This window comes from Symphalangus syndactylus, chromosome 23 (genome assembly GCF_028878055.3).
Source record: "Symphalangus syndactylus isolate Jambi chromosome 23, NHGRI_mSymSyn1-v2.1_pri, whole genome shotgun sequence".
Lineage (NCBI taxonomy): Eukaryota > Metazoa > Chordata > Mammalia > Primates > Hylobatidae > Symphalangus > Symphalangus syndactylus.
The window spans coordinates 43,548,876-43,563,986 of NC_072445.2; the positions used below are offsets into that span (position 1 = coordinate 43,548,876).

The 15,111-nt window shown below is 41.7% G+C and overlaps 3 non-coding genes and 1 pseudogene across 3 annotated transcripts; 1 reads left to right on the plus strand and 3 right to left on the minus strand.

Annotated features, from left to right (window-relative positions):
• Window positions 1-15,111, minus strand: part of LOC129473563 (uncharacterized) — a 687,223-nt pseudogene that overhangs the window by 274,932 nt on the left and 397,180 nt on the right.
• Window positions 1,419-1,500, minus strand: TRNAS-UGA (transfer RNA serine (anticodon UGA)). The gene has a single exon. It is a non-coding gene; the product is annotated as a tRNA-Ser (tRNA).
• TRNAS-AGA (transfer RNA serine (anticodon AGA)) lies at window positions 5,366-5,447 on the plus strand. The gene has a single exon. It is a non-coding gene; the product is annotated as a tRNA-Ser (tRNA).
• On the minus strand, window positions 14,935-15,016 carry TRNAS-AGA (transfer RNA serine (anticodon AGA)). Its single transcript has one exon. It is a non-coding gene; the product is annotated as a tRNA-Ser (tRNA).

Genomic DNA, 15,111 nt, shown 5'->3' on the forward strand with positions numbered 1-15,111 from the left:
AAACATTTTTGTCCCCTGAACGTGATGGAGGAAGTAGTAAGTGCTGATAAAAAGAATCTGCTCTTGGGTCTTTATGCAGGAGAGCTGAGATTTTCATTATTACGAATGCAAAATTTGGGCAACTTTGTAATTCTTTGCTTTGTAGAGTTGTTTTTGTTTTCTTTTTCTTTTCTTTTTTTTTTTTTTTTTTTTTTGGTCATTGTTGTTTTTACCTCACTTACTTCTAATATATGCAGCATAGGTACAATTTCTCTCCATCTCTGGGACCAAGATAGTCTTTTATCTTTCTGTCAAATCAGTCTTGTACTGTGCATCCAAATCCTGTTGGCTGAAAAAGTATTTTTTGCTATCAGGCTCTAGTGTTCAGTAGCTTAAATGGTCTAATGTGTTGGCAAGCTCTTTATAAACTGTTAAGAAACACCCTACTCAAAAACAGACAAACTCCCGTAGACTGATGAGCGGTACGCCCTGCATCAAAGATAACTCAAGCGTCAAACACCTCATGGGCAGCAATATCCCACCCCAGGCTAAACCCAGCGGCTTAAATCATACCACTTTGTGGCCTCATTACCAGTAGAGACAGGATGAAGTCAGAACAGTGAACCAACTCTGAATGATAGAGGTGGGTGGTGTTAATTCCCAGTACAGGTAGAAGACAGAGACGCCTGTTGGGTGCCGGGGTCTTGGAGCCAAAATCAAGAGACGAATTCAAGTTACAACTTACTGCCCTCTTGCTGTGAGACCTTGACCATATGTATATGCCTGTGGATCTTCCAGTCTGTACAATGACTATGTTGTGAGGATTTACAAATTATAAGCCATGTAAAAACCTTGATGGTGATGTGTAGTAAGTACTTGAAAAATAGGACCTGCTATTTATCCCTTTTGGGTACTAATAAATCTACCCCTGAATCTGCTAACAACTTGATAATTTGGGGGGTGCCCCCAGTGGAATTTACAAAACTTGAATTCACGACCCCATCTGGAAGTCCTTAGTTAAAATACCATTTCATTGTGCAGCATTGGGTAGTTTCTTCATCTGTGAAATGCAGGTAAAAATATTCTGTTGGTGCTTAACTCATATCTTGGAACATACTAAGTATTTAATGAAAATTACCTGTCAGTGGTAAAGCTTTTTGTGAATCCTGACTTCTTTTGAATTGACAGTAGTTATGAGGATACCAAGGCGCTATTTAGTGCAGGAGAGGCTGAAATCTTGCTGGCTGTGATCAGAGGGATTTATACCAGTTTTGAAGTAACAGCAACATAAGGTAGTCTCCATTCACTGAGTAAAGAGGATATTATCTGAATATTCAGTGGGAGGATTGTGTAGGAGAGCAGCAAATGGAGTACAGGAATTTGGGTAAGTTTTGATTAGATTAGTTGAGGAAACCTAAGGGAACTGTACCTGATAAAACCGTAGTCGGCAGGATTCGAACCTGCGCGGGGAAACCCCAATGGATTTCAAGTCCATCGCCTTAACCACTCGGCCACGACTACCTACCTACGGCACAGCTGACGGCTGGGGTAAACTTATAGTGGATGAGTGGAGCGCTCGGAAGTAGTTGGTCTTCAGTCTCGTCAAGGCCTCTGATCACGAACGAAAGAGCTCATTCAGAGCACATCAATAACCAGAGCATAGTGCATAGTGTTGCAATTCAACACAGGACTCCTAGACAAGCGACTCAAAGTTCCTGGGCGCTGGAGCTTGCCCACTAGCCGCTGAAATCCGCGGACACCACGTTCACACCTAATTCTCACAAACCCACAGAAAGGGAGTATTGAATTGAGAGTCCAAGCAATCTCAAGCCTCTGAATACCAATGGGAGAAGCAATGGGAATTAAGGGAAGGCACGAGAGGGTGGGGTCATCTGCGTTTACCTACAGTTAAAATCTAAATCAAGAGCTTCTTCGATGACATTCAACTGACTTACTCTTCCGAAGGAACGGCTAAAACCGGACTGGAGCGGGCGTGCGAGCTGAGGAGGGGGCTTGTTTCTGTCCTAACTGGAAAACATGACTCTGGAGAGGTCTCTGACTCTTCAGGTAAATATAATTCCCGTCAGTTCTGGTGAAGGACGCGAGACCATTCCCAAGAGCCAAAGCCTTCAGCCATCCGAGCCCGGGGAAAAGGAAGAACTCAGAACACAGGTTTCCAAATATCCTAGGGAGAGTCCAGTACAGAAAAACGCAAAAAGATGGAAACAAGTAAATGTCAGGATAAACCTAGCTAAATTAGTAAGGTTGATTCTTGCTTCAGATACTACAGTATTGTCAGAGTGGAAAAATAAGGGGTAGACTTGAATCAGATTCCTTTTTAGACAAATGTCGGGGGAAAGTCTCCGAATTCTGGGAATGGAAGTGAGTCGGCCCCCCAGATACAAAGGGAAAGTGACCTCCATGACCGAGGCCGGCAATGTCTCTGACAGTGAAAGCGCGCCCGTATTTGTTTTTCCCTCTAAAATAGTAAGAAGTGTGTTCCGTTCGTTGTACTCTTGCAAAGATTATTTGGTCTTATTACTGCGGCACTTGCTATATCTTCAGTTTAGGCTTGGAAACGGTTTGTAACCTTTGACACAGTAAATTTATTTTCAAGTTCTTTGTCACTGGGCAGTCTTCGCAAAGTGCTGTCCTCGCCCAGCAGCTTGTGCACCACCTGGGAACTTAGGAGAAATGCAGATTCTTGGGCTTGAACTCAGATCTCAGAATCAGAAACTGGAGTGGTGTGGTTCGTGTTTGTGTGTGTGTGTGGCGGGGTGGGGGGCGGGCGGGGCGTCGGGGAGGAGGAGGGTGTCTAGCAGTCTGTTTTAACAAGCCATCTTGCCGGTCGCGGAGGCTCACGCCTGTAATCCCAGCACTTTGGAAGGCTGAGGCGGGTGGATCACGAGGTCAGGAGATCGAGACCATCCTGGCTAACGTGATGAAACTCCGTCTCTACTAAAAATACAAAAAATTAGCTGGGCATGGCGGCACGAGCCTGTAGTCCCAGCTACTAGGGAGGCTGAGTTAGGAGAATCTCTTGAACCTGGGAGGCGGAGGTTGCAGTGAGCCAAGATCGTGCCACTGCACTCTAGCCTGGGAGACAGAGCAAGCCTCCGTCTCAAGAAAAAAAAAAACAAAAAACAAGTCATCCTGGTGGTTCCGATGCCCACTGAAGTTTCAGAACCGCTCTCCCAGAGAAATAATCCTTTTATTTGTTTGTTTGTTCGTTTGTTTGTTTTATATTTTATAAATAGAAATGCGGCGCCTCACTATGTTGACCAGCCTGGTCTTAAACTCCTGGTTCAAACCCCTGGTCTCAAGCCATTCTTCCATCTCCGCCTCTCAAAGTTCTGGGATTACAGGTGTGAGCCACTGCACCCAGCCAGGAAATAAGCTTAACCAAAGGAAAACGTATACTACACAGGAATCTTTATTTTTATTTCTAACTGTGATAGTGAAAAATAGATATTAAAATGGGAGTTGTTTATTATTATTATTGCCCCATCTGCCTAATAGATCATTACCAAGCCACTAGAAACGACATGCTGGAAGATTGTAATAGTTCTGGGAAAATGTTTGTGACATAATGTTCACTGACAAAAGTAGGAGGCAATAAGCGTGACATAATCTACGCAAAATTTTTGCAGGTAAAATCCTGCGGTGAACTCAAAATGGATGCGTGGAGCGCTGAGAAGCAGTTGGTCTTCACAGTCTCGTCCAGGTCTCTCCTCATGAGTGAAAGAGCTCTTTCAGAACACATCAAGAACCAGAATATTGTACTTAGTGTTGCAATTCAATACAGGACTCCTAGACAAGCGACTCAAAGTTCCTGGGAGCTAGAGCTTGCCCACTAGCCGCTGATATCCGCGGACACCACTTTCGCCCCTAATTCTCACGAACCCGCAGAAAGGGAGTATTGACTGAGAGTCCAAGCAACCTCAAGTCTGTAAATGCCAATGGGAGAAGCAACGGGAAATAAGGCAAGGCATGGGAGTGGGGAGTCATCTGCGTTTAAGTACAGTTAAACTCTAAATCAGGAGCCTCTTCGATGGCGTTCAACTGACTTGCTCTTCCAAAGGAACGGCTAAAACCGGACTGGCGCGGGCTTGCGAGATGAGGAGGGGGCTTGTTTCTAGCCTAACTGGAAAAGATGACTCTGGAGAGGTCTCCGACTCTTCAGTCAAATGTGATTCCCGTAAGTTCTGGTGAAGGACGCGAGACCATTCCCAAGAGCCAAAGCCTCCAGCCACTCTAGCCCAGGGAAAGGGAAGAACTCAGAACCCAGGTTTCCAAAAATCTTAGGGAGAGTCCAGCACAGAAAAATGCAAAAAGACGAAAACACATAAATGTCAGTATAAATCTAGCTAAATTAATAAGGTTGATTCTTGCTCCAGATACTACAAAATGGTTAACACCAGGATCAGCTAATTTTCCCCCAGTTGCATATTTCATATTTGTGGAGTACTCTTCCTTAAACGGTAACATCCTGGTACGTAGAGAAATGACAGTTTGGCTTACTGACAAATATTGGATGATGACAATTGCCTCGCCCTTTTAAGGCTTACCGTTGGCATACACTGCTTACCGATTTAGTTTCATAAATGGATACCTGAGAAACATGTTTAAAATCTTGTTGATTTTGCTTCTGTAGAGCACTTAGAAATAATGCTGAAGGCACAAATAGAGTCCATGAGCAAAGAGCAGTGAACATCATCTAAGATGTCTAGGTTACTGATCTAAATCTAATTCTCAGGTGCTGTGTAGGTTTGCATATTTATCCCAGCCCCTCATTTCCTTATTTATGATGTAAAGACTAAATGAGGCCAAATATATAAATGAGGGTATTTAGCAAAATGTGAGGTCTTATATACATGTTAGTGACTAACGTTATTTTGCTAAAAGTATATCCTGGAGTACATTTCATATAAGCGTTATAGAAGTGCACCTCATTCCTTTTATCAGTTGCAGAAGCTTCCATTCTATGGATCTTCCAAAATTTATTTTAAAAGTCAAACATCGATGGCCATTTGAAGTTGTTCAAATCGTCGCTATAACTCAAAAATTTGCAGCGAATGTTAGAGCGTGTTCCAGTTGTTGCGGGTGTCTCCTGCATCCCCATCCCCTGAAGGAGCAGGAAGCTTGATCTCTGGGAATGCATCCTGCTTAGTCTCTTTCTATCAGAATGTCAGAATAAGGGGTCCTCCCAGGTCCAAGGATAAAGTGTTACTTGTCAGTTTGAAACAACAGCATGATAATCATTTAACTAATGCCAAAGAATAAGAAACATTGACAGCAAATACAATTTCTGGCAGAAAATTTGACCTTTCCAAGAGAGCTAAAGTTCAGTACAGTGACTTATGTTAACGGGTAAAGCATTCTGCATGTAGTCGTGGCCGAGTGGTTAAGGCGATGGACTAGAAATCCATTGGGGTTTCCCCGCGCAGGTTCGAATCCTGCCGACTACGATAACGTTTCCCTTTGCAAACGGGATGTAACACCTTATCAGATGGGATATCCTGACTTTGTCTTCCCGGAAAAAGCCCGGCTGTTGCAACCTGATCAGACTTTTTCTCTTTATATGCCCACTAAAAATACTCTGCCACCTTCCTGAAACAACGAGGAAAATGTGTACTTATTTGGAAAAAAAAAAAAAAAGGTAATTCCACCAGAGTCTTACTGGTGTTTTACCCCCAAGAAAAGCCAAGGTGATGCTATCATGTTTCCTGCAATCGATGCCGTTTTGAAGGCAGCTTTCCTTAAAAAATGTTGCTAAGAGTGTTTGTGTCTCACAGAATTGTTCCCTTGTTAGGGATATACTTCAGTCAAGTAAACAACCTCATTCACACAGAAAAGGAAATTCCAGGAAATCCAAGATCAAATACAAGTGAAAGCAAAGACTCAGATATGGTCGCCAAGATGGGAATAACTTGGGCATTATTAAGCAAACAACTAAGCAATTAAATATATTAAGTAAGGCAATTTTCCTTGAATTCACACAAAAACGAACTGACGACGTCAAGCCAGACTGGCTTGTCCAGGTGTCCAGGACGATGATGAGGCAAGAGGGACTGATAAGAAAGTGAGGTTGTTACTATATTCAGAGCACGGAACGATAATCAGCTCAGGTGCAGAATCACATTGTGTGATTAACAACTATGGTTAAATAATGCATTGGCCGAAAAGGAATGCTAGCCACAGTTGAGTACTTGTTAAGGAATTCCTAGGGGAATTCTATCACTGCTTTGGAAGCTTGGTGGAGCTCGTCCTCACTTCTTGCCTTGCTGCATCTTCTTTTTTATTTGTTAGACCTGCCATTCTCCTTTTTCTATATCAGAGATCAGTTATTTGTGCCTTCTTGGATAAACTCAGTTTATCCAAGCATTTTGCAACTTTATTAGTTTTTTTTTCCAAACTAAATTTTGGCTTTTTTTTTTTTTTTTTTTTTTGCTTATCTCCATCTTGTGTTTCAATTTTATTGCATTAAATCAGCCATTTTCTTCTTCATTTCCTTCCCTAAGATTTCTTTGGGTAAAATTTGCTAATTTCTAATTTTTTTCAATGGATCTCAGATTATTGATGTTTAGATTTTATTTTATTATTAATTATGTATTTAAGAGTTTAAGCATCCAAGTGCATTTTGGACTGCATGAAACGTATTTCATAAGTATTATTTTCAATGTCATTCTTTTGAATATAATTTTTAATTACCATTTAGATATCGTCTTGGAACCATACGCACATTTTCTTTCTTTCTTTCTTTCTTTCTTTCTTTCTTTCTTTCTTTCTTCTTTCTTTCTTTCTCTTTCTTTTTTTTTTTTTTGAAACAGAGTTTCGCTCTTTCGCTCTTCTTGCCCAGGCTGGAGTGCAATGGCGTGATCTCGGCTCACCGCAACCTCTGCCCCCGAGTTCAAGCGATTCTCCTGCCTCAGCCTCCCAAGTAGATGGGATTACAGGCTTGGGCCACCACACCCTGCTAATTTTGTATTTTTAGTAGAGACAGTGTTCCTCCAGTTTGGTCAGGCTGGTCTCGAACTCCCGACCTCAGGTGATCCGCCTGCCTCGGCCTCCCAAAGTCCTGATTACAGACGTGAGCCACCGCGCCCGGCCATACGCACACTTTTTAACTTCTAAACATAACACAATTTTCGATTTCTAATTGATGTCTAGCAAAATGTATTGTGGCTAGACCCTAGTATTTATCTCTCAGACTGTTCGAATTTTGGAAACTTACTTTAAAATCGGCAAGGCAAAAGTTTTTTTTTGTTTGTTTGTTTTTTTTTTTTTTTTTTTTTTTTTAGTTCCAGGTATACTTCAAAAAGAAATTTGTCTTCGGAAGTTGAGATACCACTGGGCGCGGTAGTTCATCCCTATAATTCCAACACTTTGGGAGGCTGGAGTGGGCGGATCACTTGAGCCCAGGAGTTTCAGACCAGCTTGGGCAACATAGCGAAAACTCGTCTCTACGAAAAAATTAGCCGGGTATGGTGGCAGGCTCCTGTGTTCCCAGCTACTCTGGAGGCTGAGGTGGGAGGATCACTGAGCCCAGGGAGGTCGAGGCTGCAGTGAGCAGTGATCCCACCACTACATTCCAGCCCGGGCAACAGAGTTAAAAAAAAAAAAAAAGTTGAAGTGTGTAGTGTTCTTCATATGTAAGTTAGGTAAAATTCAGGAATAGTTTTGTTTAAAACTTTTACATCTTTACTGTTTTCCTTCCCTCTTCAATAGTTTTATTTAAAACTTTTACATCTTTACTGTTTTCCTTCCCTCTTCAATAGTTTTATTTAAAACTTTTACATCTTTACTCTTTTCCTTCCCTCTTCTGCTTTTTAATTAGTTTCTGAGGGATGATATATATTGTGTTAAAATTTCTAAGTATGATTGCGGCTTCATCTGCTTCTTTTCTTTTCTTTTCTTTTCTTTTCTTTTCTTTTCTTTTCTTTTCTTTTTGAGACATTCTGGCTCTGTCGCCCAGGCTGGAGGGCAGTGGCGCGATCTCGGCTCGCTGCAAGCTCCGCCTCCTGGGTTCGGGCCATTCTCCTGCCTCAACCTCCCGAGTAGCTGGGACTACAGGCGCCCGCCACCACGCCTAGCTAATTTTTTGTATTTTTAGTAGAGACAGGGTTTCACCGTGTTAGCTCACCATATTAGGATGGTCTCGATCTCCTGACCTTGTGATCCGCCCGCCTCGGCCTTCCTAAGTGTTGGGATTACAGGCGTGAGCCACCGAACCCGGCCTTTTTTTTTTTTTTTTTTTTTTTTTACTTTATATATTTTAGGAGTTCCTAAATTTTACTTCGTACAGTTTAGGAGCTTATTGTTTCCCTGTATCTTTTTGTTTTTCAAAGCAACAAGAAATTCTAAATAAAATGCTACTTATGAAATATTTATAAATTGGCAATTGCAAGTATCACCTTCAAGTGGCACAATAAACAAGATAACACTCAGTGAAAAAATCTGGGCTTAAATTACACAGAATTCAGAATACTCATAAAGTATTAAGAAAAAGAGCATTACTTTGCTTTTGTCTCCCTTTTGCTTCTTTTCTCAACAAGAAAGGAAAAATATCCTAAATTGAGGGCTTCCTCTGATTGGAGGTCTCTCAGTAAGGGTTGAAAAGGAATTTAAGTACAGGCTTTAATCATCACTTAACCAGCCAGGTTTTATTCCCTTCTGCTGGACCTATATATGTGTCATTCTAATGTCCCAAAGGGTAATGTGAGGAACCAACACCCATAAGCTCTCTCAGAAAAGAGAGAGAAACTCAAAGAACTGGTTTGACTAGGATCTCAGCTTTGGGTGTGTGTGTAATTTTGGCCTCCTAATTTACAAGGCTGAGATTAATGAATCATATGGCCACAATTCAAAGGTGATTTTTTTTTTATTCAATTTTTTTTCTTTTGAGATGGAGTCTTGCTCTGTCGCCCAGGCTGGAGTGCAGTGGCACAATCTCTGCTCACTGCAACCTCCAGCTTCCAGCCTCCTGGGTTCAAGCAATTCTCCTGCGTCAGCCTCCCAAGTAGCTGGGATTGCAGATGCGCACCACCACGCCTAGCTAATTTTTGTATTTTTAGTAGAGATGTAGTTTCGCCATGTTGGCCAGGCTGGTCTTGAACTCCTGACATCATGTGATCCACCTGCCTCGGCCTAACCAAAGTGCTGGGATTACAGGCATGAACCACTGCACCCAGCCTCAAAGGTAATATTTTTAAAGCAGCTTCATGCTTAAGATCATGTTTGGTGATTTTGAACCTTTTAGTTAAATGCGATTATTTGACATGGAAGGGAATTCAAAAGGCATGTGATTCCCTGCTCAGTATCCATGGTCTTCCACGATTTTTGTGAACTCCTTAATAATGATTTCTCCAATTGTTTTGTATCGAGGGCATGTAAAGTGAGAGAGTTCATACCTTTTATTCTATCTGGCTTGGACTTTTTATTTTTCTTTTTAAACAGGTGGGAGTCTCCGTATTTTGCACAGGCTGGCCTCCAACTCCTGAGCTGAAGTAATCTTCTTCTTACCTCAGCCTCCCAAGAAGCTGGAAACATAGAGACATGTAGTGCCTTATCTAGGTGTGCCTTGGAATTTTTAAGAATTTAAAAATCTCTTTCCTAATAACTTCATGACCATGAAATGGAAGAGAGAATTGCCAACTGCTTTTTGTTGTTTTGGGAAATGCATAAAATACATATATGAGAGACGTCTCTAATTGTTACAAAGTTCTCTGAGACAGGCCAAGCATCTGTTTCCCCAGTGGCAAAGCTATACTCACTACTATACCAAGGTGAAAAGGGTTATTGGAAATTGCTGTGCTCAGTGCCATGGTCCAAGTATATTTCTGATATTCACAGACCAGTGCAGGCACATGCATACCTAAAGCACATGACTTTCCAGGCTTTATCTGAGCCATGCTGCTAATCTCATTGCCAAACTTAATCTTTCCCTTTTCTTTCATGTTGTTGCCCTCCAGAATTAATCATTCTCCTTTAATGATCAAGGCCCACAAGCATAAATCTTGTACCCGAGAAATGGTACACTCACACTTTTCCCCAATCAAACTTTCCAGTGCTCATCCACCTGGAAATTGCAGTTTTCATTTTTATTTGTGAATTCCACCTTCTTTGTGCCATTATGCTGCTAGCCACAAGCAGTTTCCTTAAACTCTCCCTGTGTGGGCTTGTTTATATTTGTAGAATATTCCTCCTAATAGACACCAATCACCATGAGGTCAGCTACTGTGCTTGTGTTTTGTTTACCTTTGTGTATATAGCAGTAAGCACAACATCTGGCCCACCACAAAAATTTAATATTTTCTACTTTGTGTGTGTGTATCTGTGTGTGTGTGTGTGACAAAGTTTCACCTTGTCGCCCAGACTGGAGTACAACGGTGCGATCTGGGCTCACTGCAACCTCCACCTCCTGGGTTCAAGCGATTCTCCTGCCTCAGCTTCCCGAGTAGCTGAGATTACAGGTGCCAGCCACCATGCCTGGCTAATTTTTTATATTTTTAGTAGAGACAGAGTTTCACCATGTCGGCCAGGCTGCTCTCGAACTTTTGACCTCAGGTGATCCACCCGTCTCGGCCTCCCAAAGTGCTGGGATTACATGCATAAGCCACTGAGTCCAGCCTATTTTCTACTATTTATAGAAAGAATGACCTTCTCAGAGCTCCTAACTGAATGTTTAGTTCACAGTAAGAACCTAGTTTAGTATATTGCCTTACTTGAATCTGCTGATTGTTTCAGTCCAAATTCTTACTCATCTCATTCTTTGTCCTCCTTCTAAGTTATATTCTCTGTTAGAACAGCTCTGAGCCAGTCAAGTGGCTGCCCACAGGGCCACTAGCTATTACTGTGTTTGAGGAGGTGGTTCAATTACTGAAGGAGAGAAAATTGTATTCCTCATGTTGGAAGCTCTAGTTTTTAAATTTCTACTGGAGAAATTCTTTTCCTTCTCTATATTCTTGGTCTGTATTTGTGTAGAATAATGTTTCCTTGATTTGCTAGATCAAACCTATTTATATATTGATTGCAGAGAGTCCAGAACCTATCCTGTATAGAAGGTGATGGTTGTAAGTATGTCAGAATTAAATTTAAAATTCACTGTAGCCTAAAACTAATGTTAAAATTGATCTTTATATGTTTTCCTCTTTGAGACTGTGGGTAAGAATGATTAAACTCCTTTGTTTAATATCAGCTTTTTAAAAAATCCCACTTACCAGAACGTCTTCTTTCTACTGTCTCCCTCCAAGTGGGCAAGTGGGCCAAGGTGCTCTGAAGGGTTGTATGGACTCTCCCTGGGGTGTGGGGGTGAAGGTCAAGAAGCGGGGTAGGGGAGGGAAGACAGTGACATTTTCTTCTGTTAGACCAGTGACCACTATCCATCGAATCACAGAATACAAAGTTCTTTTTGCAGCATAGTTTTTTTCCAAGCAGTCACAGACAGTTGAACACTTATAACTGCCTCCTTTAACAGTTGAAAATTTACAATGCAATAAAATCATCTTTGCATCATGGCTATGGCATACACTGGAATCCAGCTGGGTAGGGTCAAATTCTGAGACCTGTGATTCTTTACTCTAGTAAAGGCCATTTGCTTCTCCCCACTGCCCTTTAGGCTAATAATCTGGGATGGCTACTCTCTCCTGCCTTTCCTTTGCCATTGATGGTATAATAATGATCAGTTCTTGGTATATCTTCTATTCTTCTTGGTACCAAGGAAATTTTTTTTGCAGCGGAGCTTGGAAGGATCCTGTAGGAGCTGCCTAGCAGTTCAGATCACAGAACACTGTTCCCAAGTAAGTTTCAAACTATTTTAGAAAAGAACTCTCCATAAAACCTGATATATGAGAAAAGTATTTTAAACTCTTGTGTCTTCCATGGCTCTTTCTCTAATGTTTTCCCTTTAAGGGCGATTCCTTTTATCTTGACATCATCACACTCAAAAGCAGGAACACTGTAATCCCAGCACTTTGGGAGGCCAAGGCGGGAGGATCACGAGGTCAAGAGATCGAGACCATCCTGGCCAACATGGTGAATCCCCGTCTCTACTAAAAATACAAAAATTAGCTGAGCATGGTGGTGCGCGCCTGTATTCCCAGCTACTAGGGAGCCTGAGGCAGGAGAATCGCTTACCTGGGAGGCCGAGGTTGCAGTGAGCTGAGATTGTGCCACTGCACTCCAGCCTGGCGACAGAGCAACACTCCATCTCAAAAAAAAGAAAAGAAAAAAAGGCAGGAACAACCTGGCAGTTGAGGAAATGACATGTGAAGCCATGGTCTGATTCATGAGCCCCTCTAGTGAAAATCAAGCAAGCAGTGAGGGAGTCCACAGTTGAGGTGGAAGGCAAATAAAACTGCAGAATGTCTTCCATTATTCTGTGAGCTTTGAAGATGGAGCAATGAAAAGGCAGCTTATAGAACTAGATCCCTAAAGTGGTACTGTTTGTTCTCTAAATATAGTATAATATGAAAGAAAAAAATAAAAATAAGTTTGACAATACCCTTAGCAGCATGGGTCAGGCAAGGCCTTGAAAGTTATTTGCTTTAGGTAGACATGCACCTGTTTTATTTATTTATGTATTAATTTTACATGTTCATGATTTATTGACAATTTTTTAGTAGCCAAGTATTCACAGAAGGGAACAGTTGTTTCACTGTGTTTTTTATTTTTAATCTTGTTTTTAATTGACACAGTAATTATACATATTTACAGAGTACAGTGTGATGATTTGTTACATTTATACATTGTATAATGATCAAATCGTGGTATTTAGCATATACATCTCCTCAAACACTTATTTCTTTGTGGTGAGAACATTCTTTTCTGTTTATTTTGTAATATACACTATGTGGCTGGGCAAGGTGCCTCATGCCTGTAATCATAGCACTTTGGGAGGCCAAGGTGAGAGGATCACTTGAGGCCAGAAGTTTGAGACCAGCCTGGGCAACACAGGGAGACCTCATCTCTATTTCAATTAAGAAATTTTTTTAAAGAGATATACACTACAGTATTATTTACTATAGGCACCAGACTGTGTTTCCTTATTTTTCTGCGCTGACTGTAACCCTGGTTTTCATGACACTGTCCATCAGTGTGTCTCGTTTTCCATGTTACGTTCTTGTCTATAAGACACCTTTTCTCTTCCTTAGTAGTAGGAAGAGAAACAAAACAAAACAAAACCCTTCTAGAACTCGATGGCGTTATTCAGAAACTAGATCACATGCTGTTCTTCTACAAGGCAAAATTCTATGAGATCAATCCTTGCTCAAGATCTCTGCTCCAGCCCCAGAACCTGAACTTGAGTCTGCATGGGCTTGTCCAGTAAAAAGCATCCAGAAGGAGAGAAGCTCCTATTTATGCTACCAACACTCCTCTCTAAGATATGTTTCTGTTGTTGCTGTCATTGTTAAGGCAGAGTCTCGCTTTGTCCCCCAGGCTGGAGTGCAGCGGCGCGATCTCGGCTTACTGCAATCTCCATCTCCGGGGTTCAAGCGATTCTGCCTCACCCTCCCGCGTAGCTGAGATTACAGGCGCATGCCACCACGCTCGGCTAATTTTTGTGTTTTTAGTAGAGACAAGGTTTCACCATGTTGGTCAGGCTGGTCTTGAACTCCTGACTGCAGGTGATCCGCCTGCCTCGGTCTCTCAAAGTGCTGAGATTACAGGCGTGAGCCACTGCGCCCACCCATTTAAGATATCTTTTTGAACAAATTTATATTTTCAATTTCTGTACATATATGTCAGATGGAATACTTTACTATTAGGAATTGTTTCCACAAAAGTGCTTTAGCATTTCATTAGCTTTCACATTCTGGAATTCTATTAGATTGTTTTTCCTAATCAAAGCAACCTGCATGCCGGATGTGGGAGAGGGTAGGAGAACTGATCAGGCTCCTCCTCTGGAAACCTGAATCTCCGTACACTGAGACAAGTCTTGTTCTTCCTGCCTTCACTGCTCAGTAGAGGATTTGCGGCAGTTTACTGTCGCTGCCCCATTAATTTTGAAATGCAGTGCTCTAAAGAGACACATAAAAGAAGAAATATCTGGTATTTTATCAATGAACAGGGCCGGCACTCTGTTTATGAAAAAATATTAGAATCATTCTTGGATGAGGTAAAATAAATCACAACTCTTTGAAGATTTGCAGAAGAGAGGTGAGGACAAGCTCCACTTAAGCTGCCAAGTCAGTGATGCATGAATTCCCCTAGGAATTCCTAGGAAGGTACTCAGTTGTGGTCAACATTCTTTTGGTCAATACATTAACCCATAATTGTTCATCACAATGAGATTCTGCATCTGAGCTGGGGCTCTTTCTGTGCTCAGGATATAATCACAACCTCACCGCGGTTTTAGTCACTCTTGCTTCACCACTCTCCTGGACCTCAGGACAGGCCACTCCACTTGACGTCGTTGGTTTTTTTTTTAATTGGGTTATGAAAAAAATTGCTTTACTCAATTATCTTTTATTATGTAGTGGTTTGCTTATAAACGCCCAACATAGATTCTTATCTTGGTGACCATGCCTGTGAGTCGCTTTCATTTGTATTTGATCATGGATTTCCTGGACCTTTTCTACGTTAAACCAGGGCATTTGCTTGACTGGAGAAGATCCCTAATAAGGGGACAATTCTGTGAGACACAAACACTCCTAGCAATTTTTTTCTCTAAGGAAAGCTGTCTTCAAAATGGGGCATCTGTTTCAGAAAACGGAAAAACATCATCCTGAGCTCTTCTTAAGGCAAAGGAAAACATTAACACGACTGTGATAGAAGTACTTTTTCTTTTTTTTGTATGACATTTCCTCATTGTTTCAGAGACATGGAGTGTTTTTAGTGGGTCCATAAAGAGGAAAAGCCTATAGGTTGGAACAAGCAAGCTTCTTCCTGAGAGACAATAACGGACTTTCAACCCGGCAAGGTGTCAGTAGACTCCCTTTCCAACAAGAAAGGGACCGTAATCGGCAGGATTCGAACCTGCGCGGGGAAACCCCAATGGATTTCTAGTCCATCGCCTTAACCACTCGGCCACGACTACGTGAAGGATGCTTTGTCCATTAGCATAAGTCACTGTACTGAACTTTAGCTCCCTTGGAAAGGTCAAATTTTCTGCCAAAAAGTGTATTCGCTGTC